Source organism: Kogia breviceps, chromosome 7, assembly GCF_026419965.1.
Source record: "Kogia breviceps isolate mKogBre1 chromosome 7, mKogBre1 haplotype 1, whole genome shotgun sequence".
Classification (NCBI taxonomy): Eukaryota; Metazoa; Chordata; class Mammalia; order Artiodactyla; family Physeteridae; genus Kogia; species Kogia breviceps.
This window is the reverse complement of record NC_081316.1, coordinates 116,703,118-116,720,555: the sequence shown is the minus strand read 5'-3', so window position 1 is coordinate 116,720,555 and position 17,438 is coordinate 116,703,118. Positions and strand designations below refer to the sequence as shown.

The 17,438-nt window shown below is 43.0% G+C and overlaps 1 protein-coding gene across 3 annotated transcripts in view; it reads right to left on the bottom strand.

Annotated features, from left to right (window-relative positions):
- Positions 1 to 17,077, bottom strand: part of TMEM45B (transmembrane protein 45B) — a 32,419-nt gene extending 15,342 nt beyond the window's left edge. The window contains exon 1 of one of the 3 annotated variants that reach the window (XM_067039325.1): positions 17,005 to 17,077. The gene's annotated coding sequence lies outside the window, so the exon portion shown is untranslated. Of the gene's footprint in view, positions 1 to 16,767; positions 16,833 to 17,004 lie in introns of those variants that run through there. The other 2 variants (XM_067039326.1, XM_059069776.2) reach the window with 2 other exon arrangements.
- Between the last annotated feature and the right edge of the window lie 361 nt (positions 17,078 to 17,438).

Sequence of the window (17,438 nt, the reverse complement as noted above, 5' to 3'; positions counted from 1 at the left end):
CATGGACCATCCTCCATCTGTGCTTCCGATTTCATCCTCACCTGTGCCCTCTGGGCCTCGTTCTGTCGATGTGAATTTCTCTCGCCCTTTATAGCCTTTTCCCCTTCGACTATGACCAGGCCCAAGACTTTTTCACATAAAATAATAACAGAAAAAGGAAAAAGAACAACCGTGTGTCCTTCTTCCTGTTTACTATTTCAATCATAAGAATAATACATCTAATGTATATAAAAGGTGCAAAGAATAATTTAACAACTGTGTCCCACGAGCCAACTTAAGAAATAAAACATTCCTAACATCCTTGGGGCTTCCTGTTCATTGACCCCTCCACCCCTCCATTTTTTTTTTTTTTTTTGGCCGTGCCATGCGGCATGTGGGATCTTAGTTCCCCGACCAGGGATTGAACCCATGCCCCCTGCAGTGGAAGCGTGGAGTCTTAACCACTGGACCACCAGAGAAATCCCCCATTGACCCCTCCTTGACCATCTCCCCCTACTTCCCCCTAAGAAGCAACCATCATCATGAATTGTGCGTTTAGCATTCACTTCTTTCTGTTTTACTATATACTGCATACATTTACTATGTACATTATCTCCAAACAACATATAATTTTGCAAAATTTTACGCTTTATATAGTCAAAATATGTGGATTTTTGGGGAGAGGGATAAATTGGGAGATTGGGATTGACATATACACAGTACTGCATATAAAATAGATAACTAATAAGGACCTGCTGTATAGCACAGGGAACTCAATGCTCTGTAATGACCTATATGAGAAAAGAATCTAAAAAAGAGTGGATATATGTATACGTATAACTGATTCACTTTGCTGTACACCTGAAACTAACACAACATTGTGAATCAACTATACTCCAATAAAAATTAAAAACCAGAAAACACGTAGATCTTTTCCTCATCATCTCACCCAGTTAGTAGCCAAAAAATAACTTTGATAATTATTTATAGATAATTAAAATATTTAGTATTAAAAATTACTTGAGAAGTCATTAATTATTGAACTCAATTACCACTTGAATGACATTTTCTTTGGATAGAAAGGAATTTGGGTGGTTTTTTGTAATGCAATCGAATATTGTCAACATCAGTTAAGTTTCTTGAAAAAAACCTGGAAAGACAATTGCTGACTCCATTTAGTCCTCCCTCTTCACCACCACACTGAAATTGCATTCAAATGCCCTCTGTATTGTTTCATCCAATGGAAATCTCTAAAATAGTATCTAATTGACCTCTCTTCTGTTCCCAAGGCTAATCTGTAGTTGACACTGTCAACTAGTCACTTATCTTTGAGATTATCTATGCCCTTTGGCTTTTGTAATGCATCTCTCCTGGCTCTCTCTGTTCATCTGCCATAACCTTCTTCCTCTCCTTGAACACAAGCAACCTCGGGTCCCTTTTATGTGTCTTCTTGTCTCAAGAACTCACACCCACCCACCGTTCACCTACCACGTGCACGCTGATGACTCCGGGACTCTGGCCCTGACTGCTGAAATTTCAGACTCACATATCTAACCACCTGCTGAACGGACAGACACGAATGGCAACACAAAGCTGCTTCTTAGACGTCTAACCTCAGAGTCAACATGTCCCAAACTGAATTCCCCATCTTCCTTCCCCACCAGATCAGCTTCTCTTCTGTATCCCAAACTCAGGTAATGGCTAAGCATCCAGTCACTCTCAAAGCCAGAATCCTGGGAGGGGCTGGTCATCCTAGATTCCTCTTTGTCCTTTGCTCTGCCCGGCAGTGTCCCAGTTCCCCGAGACACTAGACATTCTGCTTATTTTGCTTCTCCCAATTTTCTGATGTTCTCCCTTTTCCTTTGATTCCTACAGCAGTGATCTCATTTAGGCTCTCGTGGTCTTTTGCCTGGACTACTGCACCCCCTCTAGTCCTGCCGTCCACAAATCCTTCCACTCTGCAGCCACCGTCACCTACTTACAGTGTGAATCTGACTACAACATGATAGAATTTAGAATATTTCTTTGACTAACCACCTCATGGATTTGCATTGCGTGTCCCCAGGTCTTGGCTATGGGTGTGTGTATCCAGCTTCATCACCCATTTCTCCCCACTACGACGTTTACAGTATGCACTTGACCTGTGCCGTTCCTTCTCCCAGTATGTCGTTCTCATTTCCTCTTTACCTGGCTTACCTTTACTCAGTTTTCAATAGGTGGGCTTATGTCCTCTGGAAAGCCTTCTGGAACCTCCAGGTCAGGCTATGTGCTCCACCTATGGGCTACCATACTACCTCAGACATCTTGATTTTTATCACTTACCATGTCATATTAAAATTACACATTTACATGTCTTACTAGACTATAGCTCCTCAAGAGCAGAGACCTTATCTGCTTCATCTTCAACTTCCCATGGCTTAGCACAAGCCTCAGCATACAATTATAGTTCCTGGTCTGAACTGAACTGATGCAACTTAGCTTTGATCCTGAATCGTGGGGAAACTATCGCCTAATCCAGGCATTAAGAAGGTTGCTGGTACCATTGCTTTTCCATGTAATTTTTCAGCCTAGAAAAGTCCTTACAAGAGCATCTTACAAGTGCTGTGCCTCTTTGGCTGGTGTGGGGAAGCCCCTCCTCCCAAAGGAATATCTGAACTCACAGGTCCAATATGGTGTACCATTCTAGAGTGTCAGTTTCACCAAAAGGTTTTTGGAAAGAGATGTGTTTTGAGGTAGCCTATGGGTTTTTTTTGGCATTAAGAGAGGCTTCAGCTTATGCCAGGCTGTTCCCTGCTAAGCCTCTGTGTCGTGGGAGCACATGTTTTATGGTGCGTGGTAGTGTTTGAGAAACACTAATCTACAGGTGACTGTATTATGCTGTAGCCTAGTTCTTGTTCTAGAGCCTTTCATATAAAAATAAACAACCCCAGTGAGACCAAACCATAGAAGCGATCTCAAAAACAGGCAGAAGAGAGAGATTTTTCCTCCTGGGCTGAGTGAGGCTTGAAAAGATGTCTGCCTCAGGCAGGGTAGGTCTTCAGAAATTAGTACACCACCATGCTTTGTACAAAATATGCCAGGTGGTAGATAAAGGAAGGGGAGGGAAGATAGGAAAACAATGTTAGAACCAAACAAAGAGAAGGTTTGGGTCAAAGTGGGGACCAGATCAGGGAGAGTGGAAGGAAGTGAGGGACAGGACAGCAAGGCACAGAGCACGAGGAGGGAAAAGAGTCAAACAGAACTGTGGCTACAGATGGGATGGAGGTGGGGTGTCTGCCGAAAACCCAAGAAACTATTACGTCTTTAGTAAGGTGATATATGGGGCGTTTTCACCCCCGGAAATCCTACCTGGAGTCCTGAGTTTGAGATCTTCCCAGTTTGGGTTCTGACAGCCGTTTCACACATCAGATTTGAGAATGAGGTAGCATCCTCACAGAGGGAGTGACATAAAAGGATGCAAAAGGAAGAGAGGAAACAGCAAGGGGACAAGTAGGAAGGGCTAATTTAAAATGGATAATGGGGAAAAAACCCAATAAATTGACAAAGGAAAAAATAAATTAAAAAATGGATAACGGAGTCAATTTAATTCAAGCCCTGTGTATTCAGTGCCTGTTATGTATCAGGCATTGTTCTGGGGGTGGAGGAACAGAGGTAAGACTGGGCCCCAGCCTTCAAGGAGTTTGCAGGCTTCTTTGAAGGTGTCTGAGAAGGAAAAGCCAACAGTAGAAAATCCAGTATCTAATGCTTTCATCTTCCACTTAAGAGGTCTTTGAAAGCTAAACCAAGAATCACTCCTGTACCATTTCTGTTATCTGGTGCTGTAAAGCTTTCTCAGCAAAAAAAAAAAAAGAGTGACAAATCGGCCCCAAGTTTTGATTGTCACACGTCAGGCTGCACAAGGGGAAAATGATATGGATTTGGAGAGTGACCTTCAAGGGCAGAAACTCTCTCCCCAGATCTATCACCAAGACATCCTCCAGAGGTATTAGGAAAATATCTTCCCAATATAACCTCCTAAAGAAAAATACTAGGCTAATATGCTTTTCCATCATAATTAAATCTTCTCCCAAATGACCTGCTAAGACAAACACTATCCTGATGTGGAACTTCTCCAAAAGCCGTAATTTATCCTGGATTAATAAGTATTTCCTTGTAGGTGGGTAATGAATATTTTGCAAATGGTTATTACAAAACAATTACTCATACATGTGTTCACAGGACTTTCATTGCCCTAGGATCTCGGACTTTTGTGTTTTGTAATAGAAAAAAGCTGTGTCTCTGGAAGCCTTCTGATGGTCTCTGTGCTGCTGATAGAAGGTGATGCACAGAGGGGCACAAAAGCACCAGGTACTTCAAAGCGGGGGTGGGGGAGTCAAGAACAAATTCTGGTTTTGAATCCTAGACTACCACGGAGCCACCTCAAAACAGGAACCTCTACTATTTAAAAAATTACATAATAAATCAGTCTAATTTATCAATGGCCTTCTCTCAAAGAAGAATAAATGGCTTTCTAATGAGAAACTGATTGTACTAGAAAGCTGCTAGAGACATAATGATAAGGCATCAAAAAAAGCCTGCTCTGCCTAATCACCCTGCAATGAGGGTCTCCCATCTATAAAACACACTCACAGACTGCGTGTTAGTACAACATTCTTAAACATGGACGTTTGAATACTGCTTCCAACATGAAAGACAGAACCAAAATAACAGAAAAGGGGACTTTGAAAATAAACGCAGACATCGTAGGCAGCTGAAGAAAACTTTTAAAATGCAGAAAAGATACAGAGTTAATTTAATATTTTCAGAGAAATAGGAGGTACTGCATCCATGAAATAAGAATGAGATGCTATTTAAAAAGAAAAGGTTCCCCTCCACCCCAAATTAAAGCCCTTGGGAATTAAACATATGATGGTAGAAATGCAAAAATTTAATAGAAGGGTTGGAAGACTTATTAGAACTAAATGACAAGATTCAAGACAGATTCAAGAGATCCAACATCTAAGTAACTAATATAGTTTCAGAAACAACAGAGGGAATTATATAACAGAAGAACTGAAGAATATGATTTTTAGATTGAAAAGGTCTTTAAAGTAACTAGAACAATGACCAACCCAAACAAGAAAAACCCAACATCAACTTACAACATCGTGAAATATCAGGACGTGAGGAAAAAAAAAAGAAAACCCTACAAACTTCCAGAGATTAAAACAAAATATAAGGGATCAAAAATCAGAATGGCATTAGCTTCTCAAGAGCACTGTGAGAAGGTGGAAGGAAATGGAGCAATGCCTTCAAAATTCTGAGGGGAAATTATTTTCAGTACATCAAACCATCAGTCAAGTGTGAGGGAAGAAAGATGACATCTTAAGTGTGCAAGGTCTCAAAAACCAACCAGCTCTTGTGGGACCTGAATCTTACCCATTTTAAGAAAAAGTCCCCATTAGGAAACTTGCACAAACCTCTTAGATAGCCTATCCACCAGAGGGCAGACAGCAGAAGCAAGAAGAACTACAGTCCTGCAGCCTGTGGAACAAAAACCACATTCACAGAAAGACAAGATGAAAAGGCAGAGGGCTATGTACCAGATGAAGGAACAAGATAAAACCCCAGAAAAACAACTAAATGAAGTGGAGATAGGCCACCTTCCAGAAAAAGAATTCAGAATAATGATAGTGAAGTTGACCCAGGACCTCAGAAAAAGAAAGGAGGCAAAGATCGAGAAGATGCAAGAAATGTTTAACAAAGACCCAGAAGAATTAAAGAACAAACAAACAGAGATGAACGATACAATAACTGAAATGAAAACTACACTAGAAGGAATCAATAGCAGAATAACTGAGGCAGAAGAACGGATAAGTGACCTGGAAGAAAGAATGGTGGAATTCACTGCTGCGAACAGAATAAAGAAAAAAGAATGAAAAGAAATGAAGACAGACTAAGAGACCTCTGGGACAACATTAAACGCAACAACATTCGCATTATAGGGGTCCCAGAAGGAGAAGAGAGAGAGAAAGGACCTGAGAAAATATTTGAAGAGATTGTAGTAGAAAACTCCCCTAACATGGGAAAGGAAATAGCCACCCAAGTCCAGGAAGCACAGAGAGTCCCATACAGGATAAATCCAAGGAGAAACACGCTGAGACACATAATAATCAAATTGGCAAAAATTAAAGAAAAATTACTGAAACGGTAAGGGAAAAATGACAAATAACATACAAGGGAACTCCCATAAGGTTAACAGCTGATTTGTCAGCAGAAACTCTACAGGCCAGTAGGGAGTGGCATGACATATTTAAAGTGATGAAAGGGAAGAACCTACAACCAGTATTACTCTACCAGGCAAGGATCTCATTCAGATTTGATGAAGAAATCAAAAGCTTTACAGACAAGCAAAAGGTAAGAGAATTCAGCACCACCAAACCAGCTCTACAACAAATGCTAAAGGAACTTCTGTAAGTAGGAAACACAAGAGAAGAAAATGACCTACAAAAATAAACCCAAAACAATTAAGAAAATGGTAATAGGAGCATACATATCGATAATTACCTTAAACGTGAATGGATTAAATGCTCCAACCAAAAGACACAGGCTTTCTGAATGGATACAAAAACAAGACCCACGTATATGCTGTCTACAAGAGACCCACTTCAGACTTAGGGACACATACAGACTGAAAGTGAGGGATGGAAAATGATATACCATGCAAATGGAAATCAAAAGAAAGTTGGAGTAGCAATACTCACATCAGATAAAATAGACTTTAAAGAATGTTGCAAGAGACAAGGAAGGACACTACATAATGATTAAGGGATCAGTCCAAGAAGAAGATATAACAGTTATATATGCACCCAACATAGGAGCACCTCAATACATAAGGCAACTGCTAACAGCTCTAAAAGAGGAAATTGACAGTAACACAGTAATAGTGGGGGACTTTTAACACCTCACTTACACCAATGGACAGATCATCCAAAATGAAAATAAATAAGGAAACAGAAGCTTTAAATGACACAATAGACCAGATAGATTTAATTGATATTTATAGGACATTCCATCCAAAAACAGCAGATTATACTTTCTTCTCAAGTGAGCATGGAACATTCTCCAGGATAGATCACATCTTGAGTCACAAATCAAGCCTCAGTAAATTTAAGAAAATTGAAATCATATCAAGCATCTTTTCTGACCACAACACTATGAGATTAGAAATGAATTACAGGGAAAAAACACAAACACATGGAGGCTAAACAATATGTTACTAAATAACCAAGAGATCACTGAAGAAATCAAAGAGGAAATCAAAAAATACCTAGAGAAAAATGACAATGAAAACACGGTGATCCAGAACCTATGGGATGCAACAAAAGCAGTTCTAAGACGGAAATTTATAGCTATACAAGCCTACCTCAAGAAACAAGAAAAATCTCAAGTAAACAATCTAACTTTACACCTAAAGGAACTAGAGAAAGAAGAACAAACAAAACCCAAAGTTAGCAGAAGGAAAGAAATCCTAAAGATAGAGCAGAAATAAATATAATAGAAACAAAGAAAACAATAGCAAAGATCAATAAAACTAAAAGCTGGTTCTTTGAGAAGATAAACAAAATTGATAAACCATTAGCCAGATTCATTAAGAAAAAGAGGGAGAGGACTCAAATCAATAAAATTAGAAATGAAAGAGGAGAAGTTACAACAGAAATACAAAGCATCCTAAGAGACTACTACAAGCAACTCTATGCCAATAAAATGGACAACCTGGAAGAAATGGAAAAATTCTTAGAAAGGCATAACCTCCCAAGACTGAACCAGGAAGAAATAGAAAATATGAAGAGACCAATCACAAGTAATGGAATTGAAACTGTGATTAAAAATCTTCCAACAAACAAAAGTCCAGGACCAAATGGCTTCACAGGTGAATTCTAACAAACATTTAGAGAAGAGCTAACACCCATCCTTCTCAAACTCTTCCAGAATTGCAGAGGAAGGAACGCTTCCAAACTCATTCTATGAGGTCGCCATCACCCTGATACCAAAACCAGACAAAGATACTACAAAAATAGAAAATTACAGACCAATATCATTGATGAATGTAGATGCAAAAATCCTCAACAAAATACTAGCAAACAGAATCCAACAACACATTAAAAGGATCATACACCATGATCAAGTGGGATTTATCCCAGGGATGCAAGGATTCTTCAATATACACAAATCAATCAATGTGATACACCATATTAAACTGAAGAATAAAAACCATATCATCTCAATAGATGCAGAAAAAACTTCTGACAAAATTCAACACCCATTTATGATAAAAACTCTCCAGAAAGTGGGCATGGAGGGAACCTACCTCAACATAATAAAGGCCGTATACGACAAACCCACAGCAAACATCATTCTCAGTGGTGAAAAACTGAAAGCATTTCCTCTAAGATCAGGAACAAGACAAGGATGTCCACTCTCACCACTATTATTCAACATAGTTGTGGAAGTCCTAGCCATGGCAATCAGAGAAGAAAAAGAAATAAAAGGAATACAAAGTGGAAAAGAAGTAAAATTGTCACTGTTTGCTGATGACATGATACTATACATAGAGAATCCTAAAGATGCCACCAGAAAACTAGAGGTAATCAATGAATTTGGTAAAGTTGCAGGATACAAAATCAATGCACAGAAATCTCTTGCATTCCTATATACTAATGATGAAAGATCTGAAAGAGATATTAAGGAAACACTCCCATTTTCCGTTGCAACAAAAAGAATAAAATACCTAGGAATAAACCTACCTAGGAGACAAAAGACCTGTATGCAGAAAACTATAAGACACTGATGAAAGAAATTAAAGATGATACCAACAGATGGAGAGATACACCACGTTCTTGGATTGGAAGAATCAATATTGTGAAAATGACTATACTACCCAAAGCAATCTACAGATTCAATGCAATCCCTATCAAATTCCCAATGGCAGTTTTTACAGAAGTAGAACAAAAAATCTTAAAATTTGTATGGAGACACAAAAGACCCTGAATAGCCAAAGCAGTCTTGAGGGAAAAAAGCGGAGCTGGAGGAATCAGACTCCCTGACTTCAGACTATACTACAAAGCTACAGTAATCAAGGCAATATGGTACTGGCACAAAAACAAATATAGATCAATGGAACAAGATAGAAAGCCCAGAGATAAACCCACGCACCTATGGTCAGCTAATCTATGACAAAGGAGGCAAGGATATACAATGGAGAAAAGACAGTCTCTTCAATAAGTGGTGCTGGGAAAACTGGACAGCTACATGTAAAAGAATGAAATTGGGCCCTCCCTGGTGGTGCAGTGGTTGAGAGTCCACCTGCCGATGCAGGGGACACGGGTTTGTGCTCCGGTCTGGGAGGATCCCACATGCTGCGGAGCCCCTGGGCCCGTGAGCCATGGTCACTGAGCCTGTGCTCCGCAACGGGAGAGGCCACAACAGTGAGAGGCCCGCGTAACGCAAAAAAATTTTTTAAAAAAAGAATGAAATTAAAACACCCCCTAACACCATACACAAAAATAAACTCAAAATGGGTTAGAGACCTAAATGTAAGACTGGACACTATAAAACTCTTAGAGGAATACATAGGAAGAACACTCTTTGACATAAATCACAGGAACATCTTTTTTGATCCACCTCCTAGAGTAATGGAAATAAAAACAAAAATAAACAAATGGGACCTAATGAAACTTCAAAGCTTTTGCACAGCAAAGGAAACCATAAACAAGACGAAAAGACAACCCTCAGAGTGGGAGAAAATATTTGTAAACGAATCAATGGGCAAAGGATTAATCTCCAAAATATACAAGCAGTTCTTGCAGCTCAATATTAAAAAAACAAACAACCCAATCCAAAAATGGGCAGAAGGCCTAAATAGACATTTCTCCAAAGAAGACATACAGATGGCCAAGAAGCACATGAAAAGCTGCTCAACATCACTAATTATTAGAGAAATGCAAATCAAAACTACAGTGAGGTATCACCTCACACCAGTTAGAATGGGAATCATCAGAAAATTTAGAAACAACAAATGCTGGAGAGGGTGTGGAGAAAAGGGAACTCTCTTGCACTGTTGGTGGGAATGTAAATTGATACAGCCACTATGGAGAACAGTATGGAGGTTCCTTAAAAAACTAAAAACAGAATTACCATATGATCCAGCGATCACACTACTGGGCATATATCCAGAGAAAACCATCATTCAAGAAGACACATGCACCCCAGTGTTCACTGCAGCACTATTTACAATAGCCAGGTCTTGGAAGCAACTTAAATGCCTGTCGACAGACGAATGGATAAAGAAGATGTGGTACATATATACTGTGGAATATTACTCAGACATAAAAAGGAACAAATTAGGGTCATTTGTTGAGACGTGGATGGATCTAGAGACTGTCATACAGAGTGAAGTAAGTCAGAAAGAGAAATATTGTATATTAACGCATATATGTGGAACCTAGAAAATGGTACAGATGAACCGGTTTGTAGGGCAGAAATTGAAACACAGATGTAGCAAACAAACATGGACACCAGGGGGGGAACGCGGGGGGCGGGGTGGTGGGGGTGGTGGGATGAATTGGGAGATTGGGATTGACACGTATACGCTGATGTGCATCAAATGGATGACTAATAAGAACCTGCTGTATAAAAAAATAAAATCCAAAAATTCAAAAAAAAAAAGTCATTGAATTACAAAGTTGGGTGTGAAGGTGAATAGTTATTCACATTGAGGAAAGAAATCACAACAAACAGGAGCCATGGAGATTCAGGGCTCTTTCTCTTAAAATCTCTTTAAGAAAATTGACAAAAAATGCCTCTCGATGGCAACCTGGCTCCCTGCCCACACCCCCGACAGCTTGCAGCGATTTGCAGCCCTCACAGTGGCCCCATGAGTTCATCAGCTCCAGGTAAAGCTGCCTCTGCCTCCATGTATCCTTCCTCAGGAAACTATGCTCCAGCAGAACAAAGGAACGAAAAGGCATGGACTCCAAGGGACAGGAATCCTGTACAATCCACAGGATGCCAATGAGGGAGCTCCCAGGGTAACAAGGGGCTCAGAGAAGAACCAGTTCCAGAGAATGGGGGAGCTGGCTGAGCAGGGGTTTCCCAAGGAAAAAAAAAAAAAAGAAAACTGGCTACTTACTTGACGTTGACTAACTCTACCGAGAGGAATTTTACCATCCTGCCGAATGTTGAGCAAGAATTAGTAATGAGTACTCAACACTTAAGCAATTGAAGATGTCGCAATGACTAACTCCAGAACGGCAGAAAAGGTTGTACAACAGAGGAGGTGTAAAAATCGTTTATCATATGGGTCAGTTGTGAATAATATTTACATAGTCATAATAATGCAAACACTGAACATGACTATATCAAAAAATATTATGATATAACTTGATATATTGGGACCTTGCAAGAAAGGGAAGTGAATGTGAGGTAGAATTATGAGGGTATGAGCGAGCTAAAGCCACATCCTTCAAGGTAGGATGTCAGTAGATATTATCTAGAAATGTGTGTGTGTGGTGGGGGTGGGGGTGGGGGGAAGAGCCAATATTTGCATGTTATTTGGGAATACGATGGTAAGCATGAGAAAAACGTAGCCAAAAGCATGGAAAGTAGTTGCCTCTGGGGATGCAGCTTGGTATAAGCTCCATAAAAACCTTGTAGAACTTTTTTTTTTTTTTGGCGGTACTACGCGGGCCTCTCACTGCTGTGGCCTCTCCCGTTGCGGAGCACAGGCTCCGGACGCGCAGGCCCAGCGGCCATGGCTCACGGGCTTAGTTGCTCCGCGGCACGTGGGATCTTCCCGGACCGGGGCACGAACCCGCGTCCCCTGCATCGGCAGGCGGACTCTCAACCACTGCGCCACCAGGGAAGCCCCCTTGTAGAACTTTTAAGGCTATACATTTACGTGTTTTGACCAAAATAGAGAATTAAAAAAAGAAAGTCATGCCCCAAGAGGAGTGAGACAGAAAGCTGTTGGAAATAAAATGAAGGTGCCTCTGCTAAACTACCCCAAATTCAGTGTTTTTCGAGTTGTGGTCCTGTGACCACCTGCATTCAAATGACCTGCAGTGCCAGTTTATCATTCAGATTTATAGACCCCTCCCAGACCTAAGTAATCAGCATTTCTCAGGGCGGGACTTGGAACCTACAATTTCAAAAAGTTCCCCTAGACCCACTGCATTGTCTATTACTTTTTAGTAAACCAAACAACAAAAAATAAAATGGAAAAGAATAACAGATGTAGGGCTTCCCTGGTGGCGCAGTGGTTGAGAATCCGCCTGCCGATGCAGGAGACACGGGTTCGTGCCCTGGTCCGGGAAGATCCCACATGCCGCGGAGCAACTAAGCCCGTGAGCCATGGCCGCTAGGCCTGCGCGTCCGGAGCCTGTGCTCCGCAATGGGAGAGGCCACAGCAGTGAGAGGCCCGCATACCGCAAAAAAAAAAAAAAAGAATAACAGATGTAGAATCAGAGTCAGTGACCCATAAAAAGCACCATGGCAGACACTGCTATTTGCTTACCTGATATCCATTCTTCCTTATTAACAGAATCCCTATTTTGTTGTATCGGCAACATGTCCAACGAAAACACTGGATTTTCTTAGGCTGCTTACAGTTTGGGGTGATTGTGTGACATAGTCTTTATACCAGTGAGATGTGCAAGAGGTCTACTGGGTGGAGCTTCCAGGGAAGATCTTAATATTACAGTAAGTCCCCTACATACAAACGAGTTCTGTTCTGAGAGCGTGTTCCTTAAGCCCGGTTTGTTTGTAAGTCCAGCTAAGTTAGCCTAAGTACCCAACTAACACATTCAGTTATGTAGTCCTGTACTGTAATAGGTTTATAATACTTTTCACACAAATAATACATAAAAAACATACACAAAAAATAAAACATTTTTAATCTTACAGTACAGTCCCTTGAAAAGTGCGGTAGTACAGTCCAACGGCTGGCGTCCAGGGGCTGGCATCGAGTGAACAGGCAAGAAGAGTTATTGGCTGAGCAGGGAGGGGAGGTGGGGGATGGTAGAGCTGAAGGATCGTCAGCAACAGGAGACGGAGGGCAGGCTGCAGTTTCACGTGAACTAACTTACGTGATTGGACATGCGAACACATGTTCGCGTCTTTGAAAGTTCACAACTTAAAGGTTCGTATGTAGGGGACTTACTGTATTGACAAAAAGGGCCAGACTCAGCTGGTACATGCCTTCTGCCCTTCTTTCTGTTCAGCACAGAAGAGGTGCCTGTCCTTCAGTGAGGACGAAAGCGTGCTACGGGTGGAAGGAGCCTGCTCCGGCCCTGGACTCCGCACCTGCAGACCTCTGGTTCTCTGAGAAGAGTAAACTCCTTACTTATTAAGCCCCCAGAGTGGGCTCTTCTTGGAGCTGACTTGTGACTTCTTGTGACTTGTAGCTGAATGAAATCCTGATGACATCGCATACTTGTTCAAATGTGTATTTGATATACTGTATATTGAACACATCTTTTTGAGTGCTTTGGGCACTGTGCTAGGAATAATACGACGGGCCAGACAAACAAGGCTCTTTCCCTCATGGAATGTGGAATACAGTTAGAGTAGAAGAATCTACAGGTGTCTGAGTCCAGGATTCAGAGGGGCTATGGTTGGCTGTCACAGACCCTAAAGCAACAGAGTCTAATCGAAATAAACCACTTGGTTTATGTATGTAGGAAATCCTCAGGGGACCACACGCCAGAAGGAGCAATAGTCTGGACATTGGGAGACCTAAGTTTTCTCTGTAAGTCATTAGCAAAGTACATTTGGGGAAGCTACATGGGGTGATCGCTTAATTTTGCCCAAATCCACTTTTCTTCTTTGGAAAACAAGAAGATTGGGCTCAGCTCTAAAATATTTTGTGATTACATTGAACAAAGATGGCCATGAAATATACCAGACAAGAGTGTTTCTAAATTTAGACTCTAAGAGTTCAAGTCAGAGGATATATCAAACAAGTCACAAACAACTGCCCACTCCAAATTAAACAAACAAACAAAGGGAAAAAGAACACGCTGGAGGGAGTTCTGGTTTGAGACCGGGCTCTGCCTCATAACAGCTGAGTAACCCTGGGATGGACACTCGGTGTCTCTAAGTCTCAATTTCCTCATTTATAAAATATGAAGCAATTATACTCCAATAAAGATCTATTAAAAAAAATAAAAAGCATACTAAAAAAAAAAATAGGGCTATTACTCTGACCTCAAAGTGCTGCTTATTAAGGAAAATGCCTGGTACTCTGTAAAGCCCCATTATGATTTGATACCAGCAAGATATTGATAATGGCTTAGAAATCTAAATCCTGCTAGGGGAATACATGAGTGTGCTTTTATGTTTCAGTTTAATTCTTCACTACACAAGGCAGATAGATCTTTTGAGTTTCCTTCTGCCTGCCATAGTGTACCTTGTGACCCATTTTATTTTTACATAAGAGAACAGGCAAGAGAAACAAAAACAGCTAAAGTTGAAATCATCTCTGTTTGCTTCTAGCCCGAGTAAAGGTTGGGGGAAAGGATTGGCTGGTTAAAAGGGAAGCTGGGTTCAAAAGAAGTGTGGGAATTACATCATTCACCTGCGGCCTCTAATTGTCCATATTCAGTATTGTATAGTATTGTGAATAATCTGGGTTTTGCCTTACAACCTGTCGCAAGTGTAGATGGGAAATTTGTCTACATATACAGCCATTAGCTGATGACGCAGTCATGACTTCCATTCTCTTACCCACAATTATAAAAAGTTTCGCAGTAACAGGAACTTTGGCTATGGGAGTGGTTCTACACATGGTAAAATTGCCCGTATCCATTTTCAAAAAGCGGATGCGTTTGAGAGAAAGAGACAATCTTTTGATTACAACCAACGTAGGTAACATCTGTACTTTGACCAACTGAGCATGGCAGCCAAAGTGAATGTGAAGGTGCTGTGGGGGGATGAGAAAGCAGATTCTTTCTTCCTCTTTATCCCCCTTTCGCCTCAGCCCTTGCCAAATCCTCACAGTTTCAAAGTGCTGTTTGCTAAGATTAGGCAAGACGCATAACCAAGAATATATTGGGAAATACTTTAAATAAAATTACTGGTGCCAAACGTGAGATTCAATAACGTCACCTAGTCCATCACAACCCACATTCCCCAGAAGGGTCGGGGAGGAACCCATAGAATATAAGGAAACAAGCAGAGTATGTGATAAGTGGTAATACTGTTTCCACTGCTCGTGGAAGAAGTGAGAGGAAATCAAAGGTCTTCAAAAAGAAAACTGGGGCTTCCCTGGTGGCGCAGTGGTTGAGAGTCCGCCTGCCGATGCAGGGGACGCGGGTCTGTGCCCCGGTCCGGGAAGATCCCACGTGCCGCGGAGCGGCTGGGCCCGTGAGCCATGGCCGCTGGGCCTGCGCGTCCGGAGCCTGTGCTCCGCGGCGGGGGGGGCCACGGCAGTGAGAGGCCCGCATACCGCAAAAAAAAAAAAAAAAAAAAAAAAAAGAAAACTGAAGGCTCGCCCCCTGTAGTACCAGAACAAATAATGCATAACCAGAAATAACGCCTTTTTCTCTGCTTATGTCAGGTGCTCTCCCCTTGTAAAATTAAGGGGCCTTATTCAACAAAGCCCTCACATCAGTTCCATATCTTTTCCAGAAACTTTAGGGACAGAGGGTAACTACATCATATTAAGCAGAGGAACTCTCAGTCAGGAAGAGCTCAGTCTGAAGCAGACCGCACCCCGCTATCTCAGAGTGTATTATTTTTCTCCCCAACAGTGTTCAACATGGTACAAAACCCAGAATATATTGAATATGTTGCACATCTGGTTAGAAAGAGTACATGTTTCCTTTAACAGTAAGCGATACTACTTATTAAGGTGAGTGTAAAAGTACAGGTAAAATTCTTTTGTCACTTTATGAGCCCAGCAGAGCGGTGGGTAGGGCAGCGGGGCAGATGGTCAGGGATGTGGAGAAAATGGCAGACCAGGGCAGTGGTGGAAGAGAACAGGAAGGGAGTGGTCATTTCTGGCTAAAATTTTTAAATGGGTTATTTCATAAGGGGTTTCCGTTGCTGCAGCGCAACCCTTCTTACATGGAGGGCTAGCTCCTGTCTCCAGAGGTGATCATTCGGGACCCAGACGGGGACACCTAAGACTATTTCAGGTCCCACTAAACCTCTTCAACCGCTGCTAACCTTCCCCCTTGACCCCTCGCATCGTCTGCCCACTGGCCTGTCCGTGAAAGCGAAATAATGGCTCAGGGGACATTATCTGTCAATTGCCTCTCACTGTTAGCCTCCAGGCTTGCTGGCCTAAGGAGAGTATGTGGTGGGCGCATTGGGGGGGGGGCGGCGCCGGCCCGGGGAGGGTCGGGTGGAAGTGCCACCGCTGCGAGCCGCGGACTCAAGACAGCTCTGGTCTCCGGGCGGGACACGGCCATCACCGCGGGGGTTTCCGATCCTCGGGGCGGAACGCAGGGCAGGGGCTTCACACTTGGAAGCTCCTCTCGCCGGGCGACACGGTCGCCCTGCCAGGCCGGGGTCGTGACAATATTCACCCCAGGGCCGCTGGCGATCGGCCACAGGTGCGCGGGCGCGGTGGGAGCCGCCCAGTGCGGCCCACCTCCAGCCCCGAGGGGGCCCCCGGGTCAGCTTCCCCATCCCTGGACCTCTAGCGCCTCCCTGCCCTCTCCAGCCGAGCCCCCTCCCCTGGCCGAGCCCCTCCGCGTCGGAACCCCCCCCCCGGGCCGAGCCCCCTGCCCGCAGCCGGCGTCTCACCTGCGCCGAGCGCCTCCGAGCCGTCAGTCCGTGGCCGCTTGGCGCGCCGAGCTCAGCTGCCATCCCGCAGGTGCGAGCGCCCCTCCCGGCCCGGCCGCCGCCAGCAGCCGGCCCTCCCCCAACCCCGACCGCCCCTCCCCTCACCTGCCCGGGGGCTGGGCCGCCCGTCTCAAAGCCCACACTGCCCTCCACGCTCCTGACCCTCCCGCCGGGTTGTTCCCTGGCTGCAGACGCTACCTAAGATGTGTGTTCCAACGGGGGCCGGTTCCCAGGCACGTACGGCCAGCCGTGACTAACTTTGACCTCCTATGCAAAGCAATTAACTGGCCTGGGAGGTGACAGCGGAGGCTGGCTCAAGGCCAGCCTGTTTACCAAGCCAAGCAATCGTGGTGAAAGGCCTGCCAACTAGGCACCCTCCAGCAAAGGAAGGCTCTGGTCTCCTATCCTGGACCAGTTTTCTAGTTCAAGCTTGGTGTCATATTCATTCATTCATTCAACAAATCTGCCAACAAATCTACATGCTAGGTAGACACAGTTCTAGGTTCTGGAGACACAGCTGCAAAGGAGATAATGTCCCTGCCTTGAAGGAGCTGCTCTGGGAAGGAAGGCATGACTTTGTAGTGTCATGTGGTCTCCTTGCCCTCATCTCTAAGTTAAGGGCTTGACCTAGT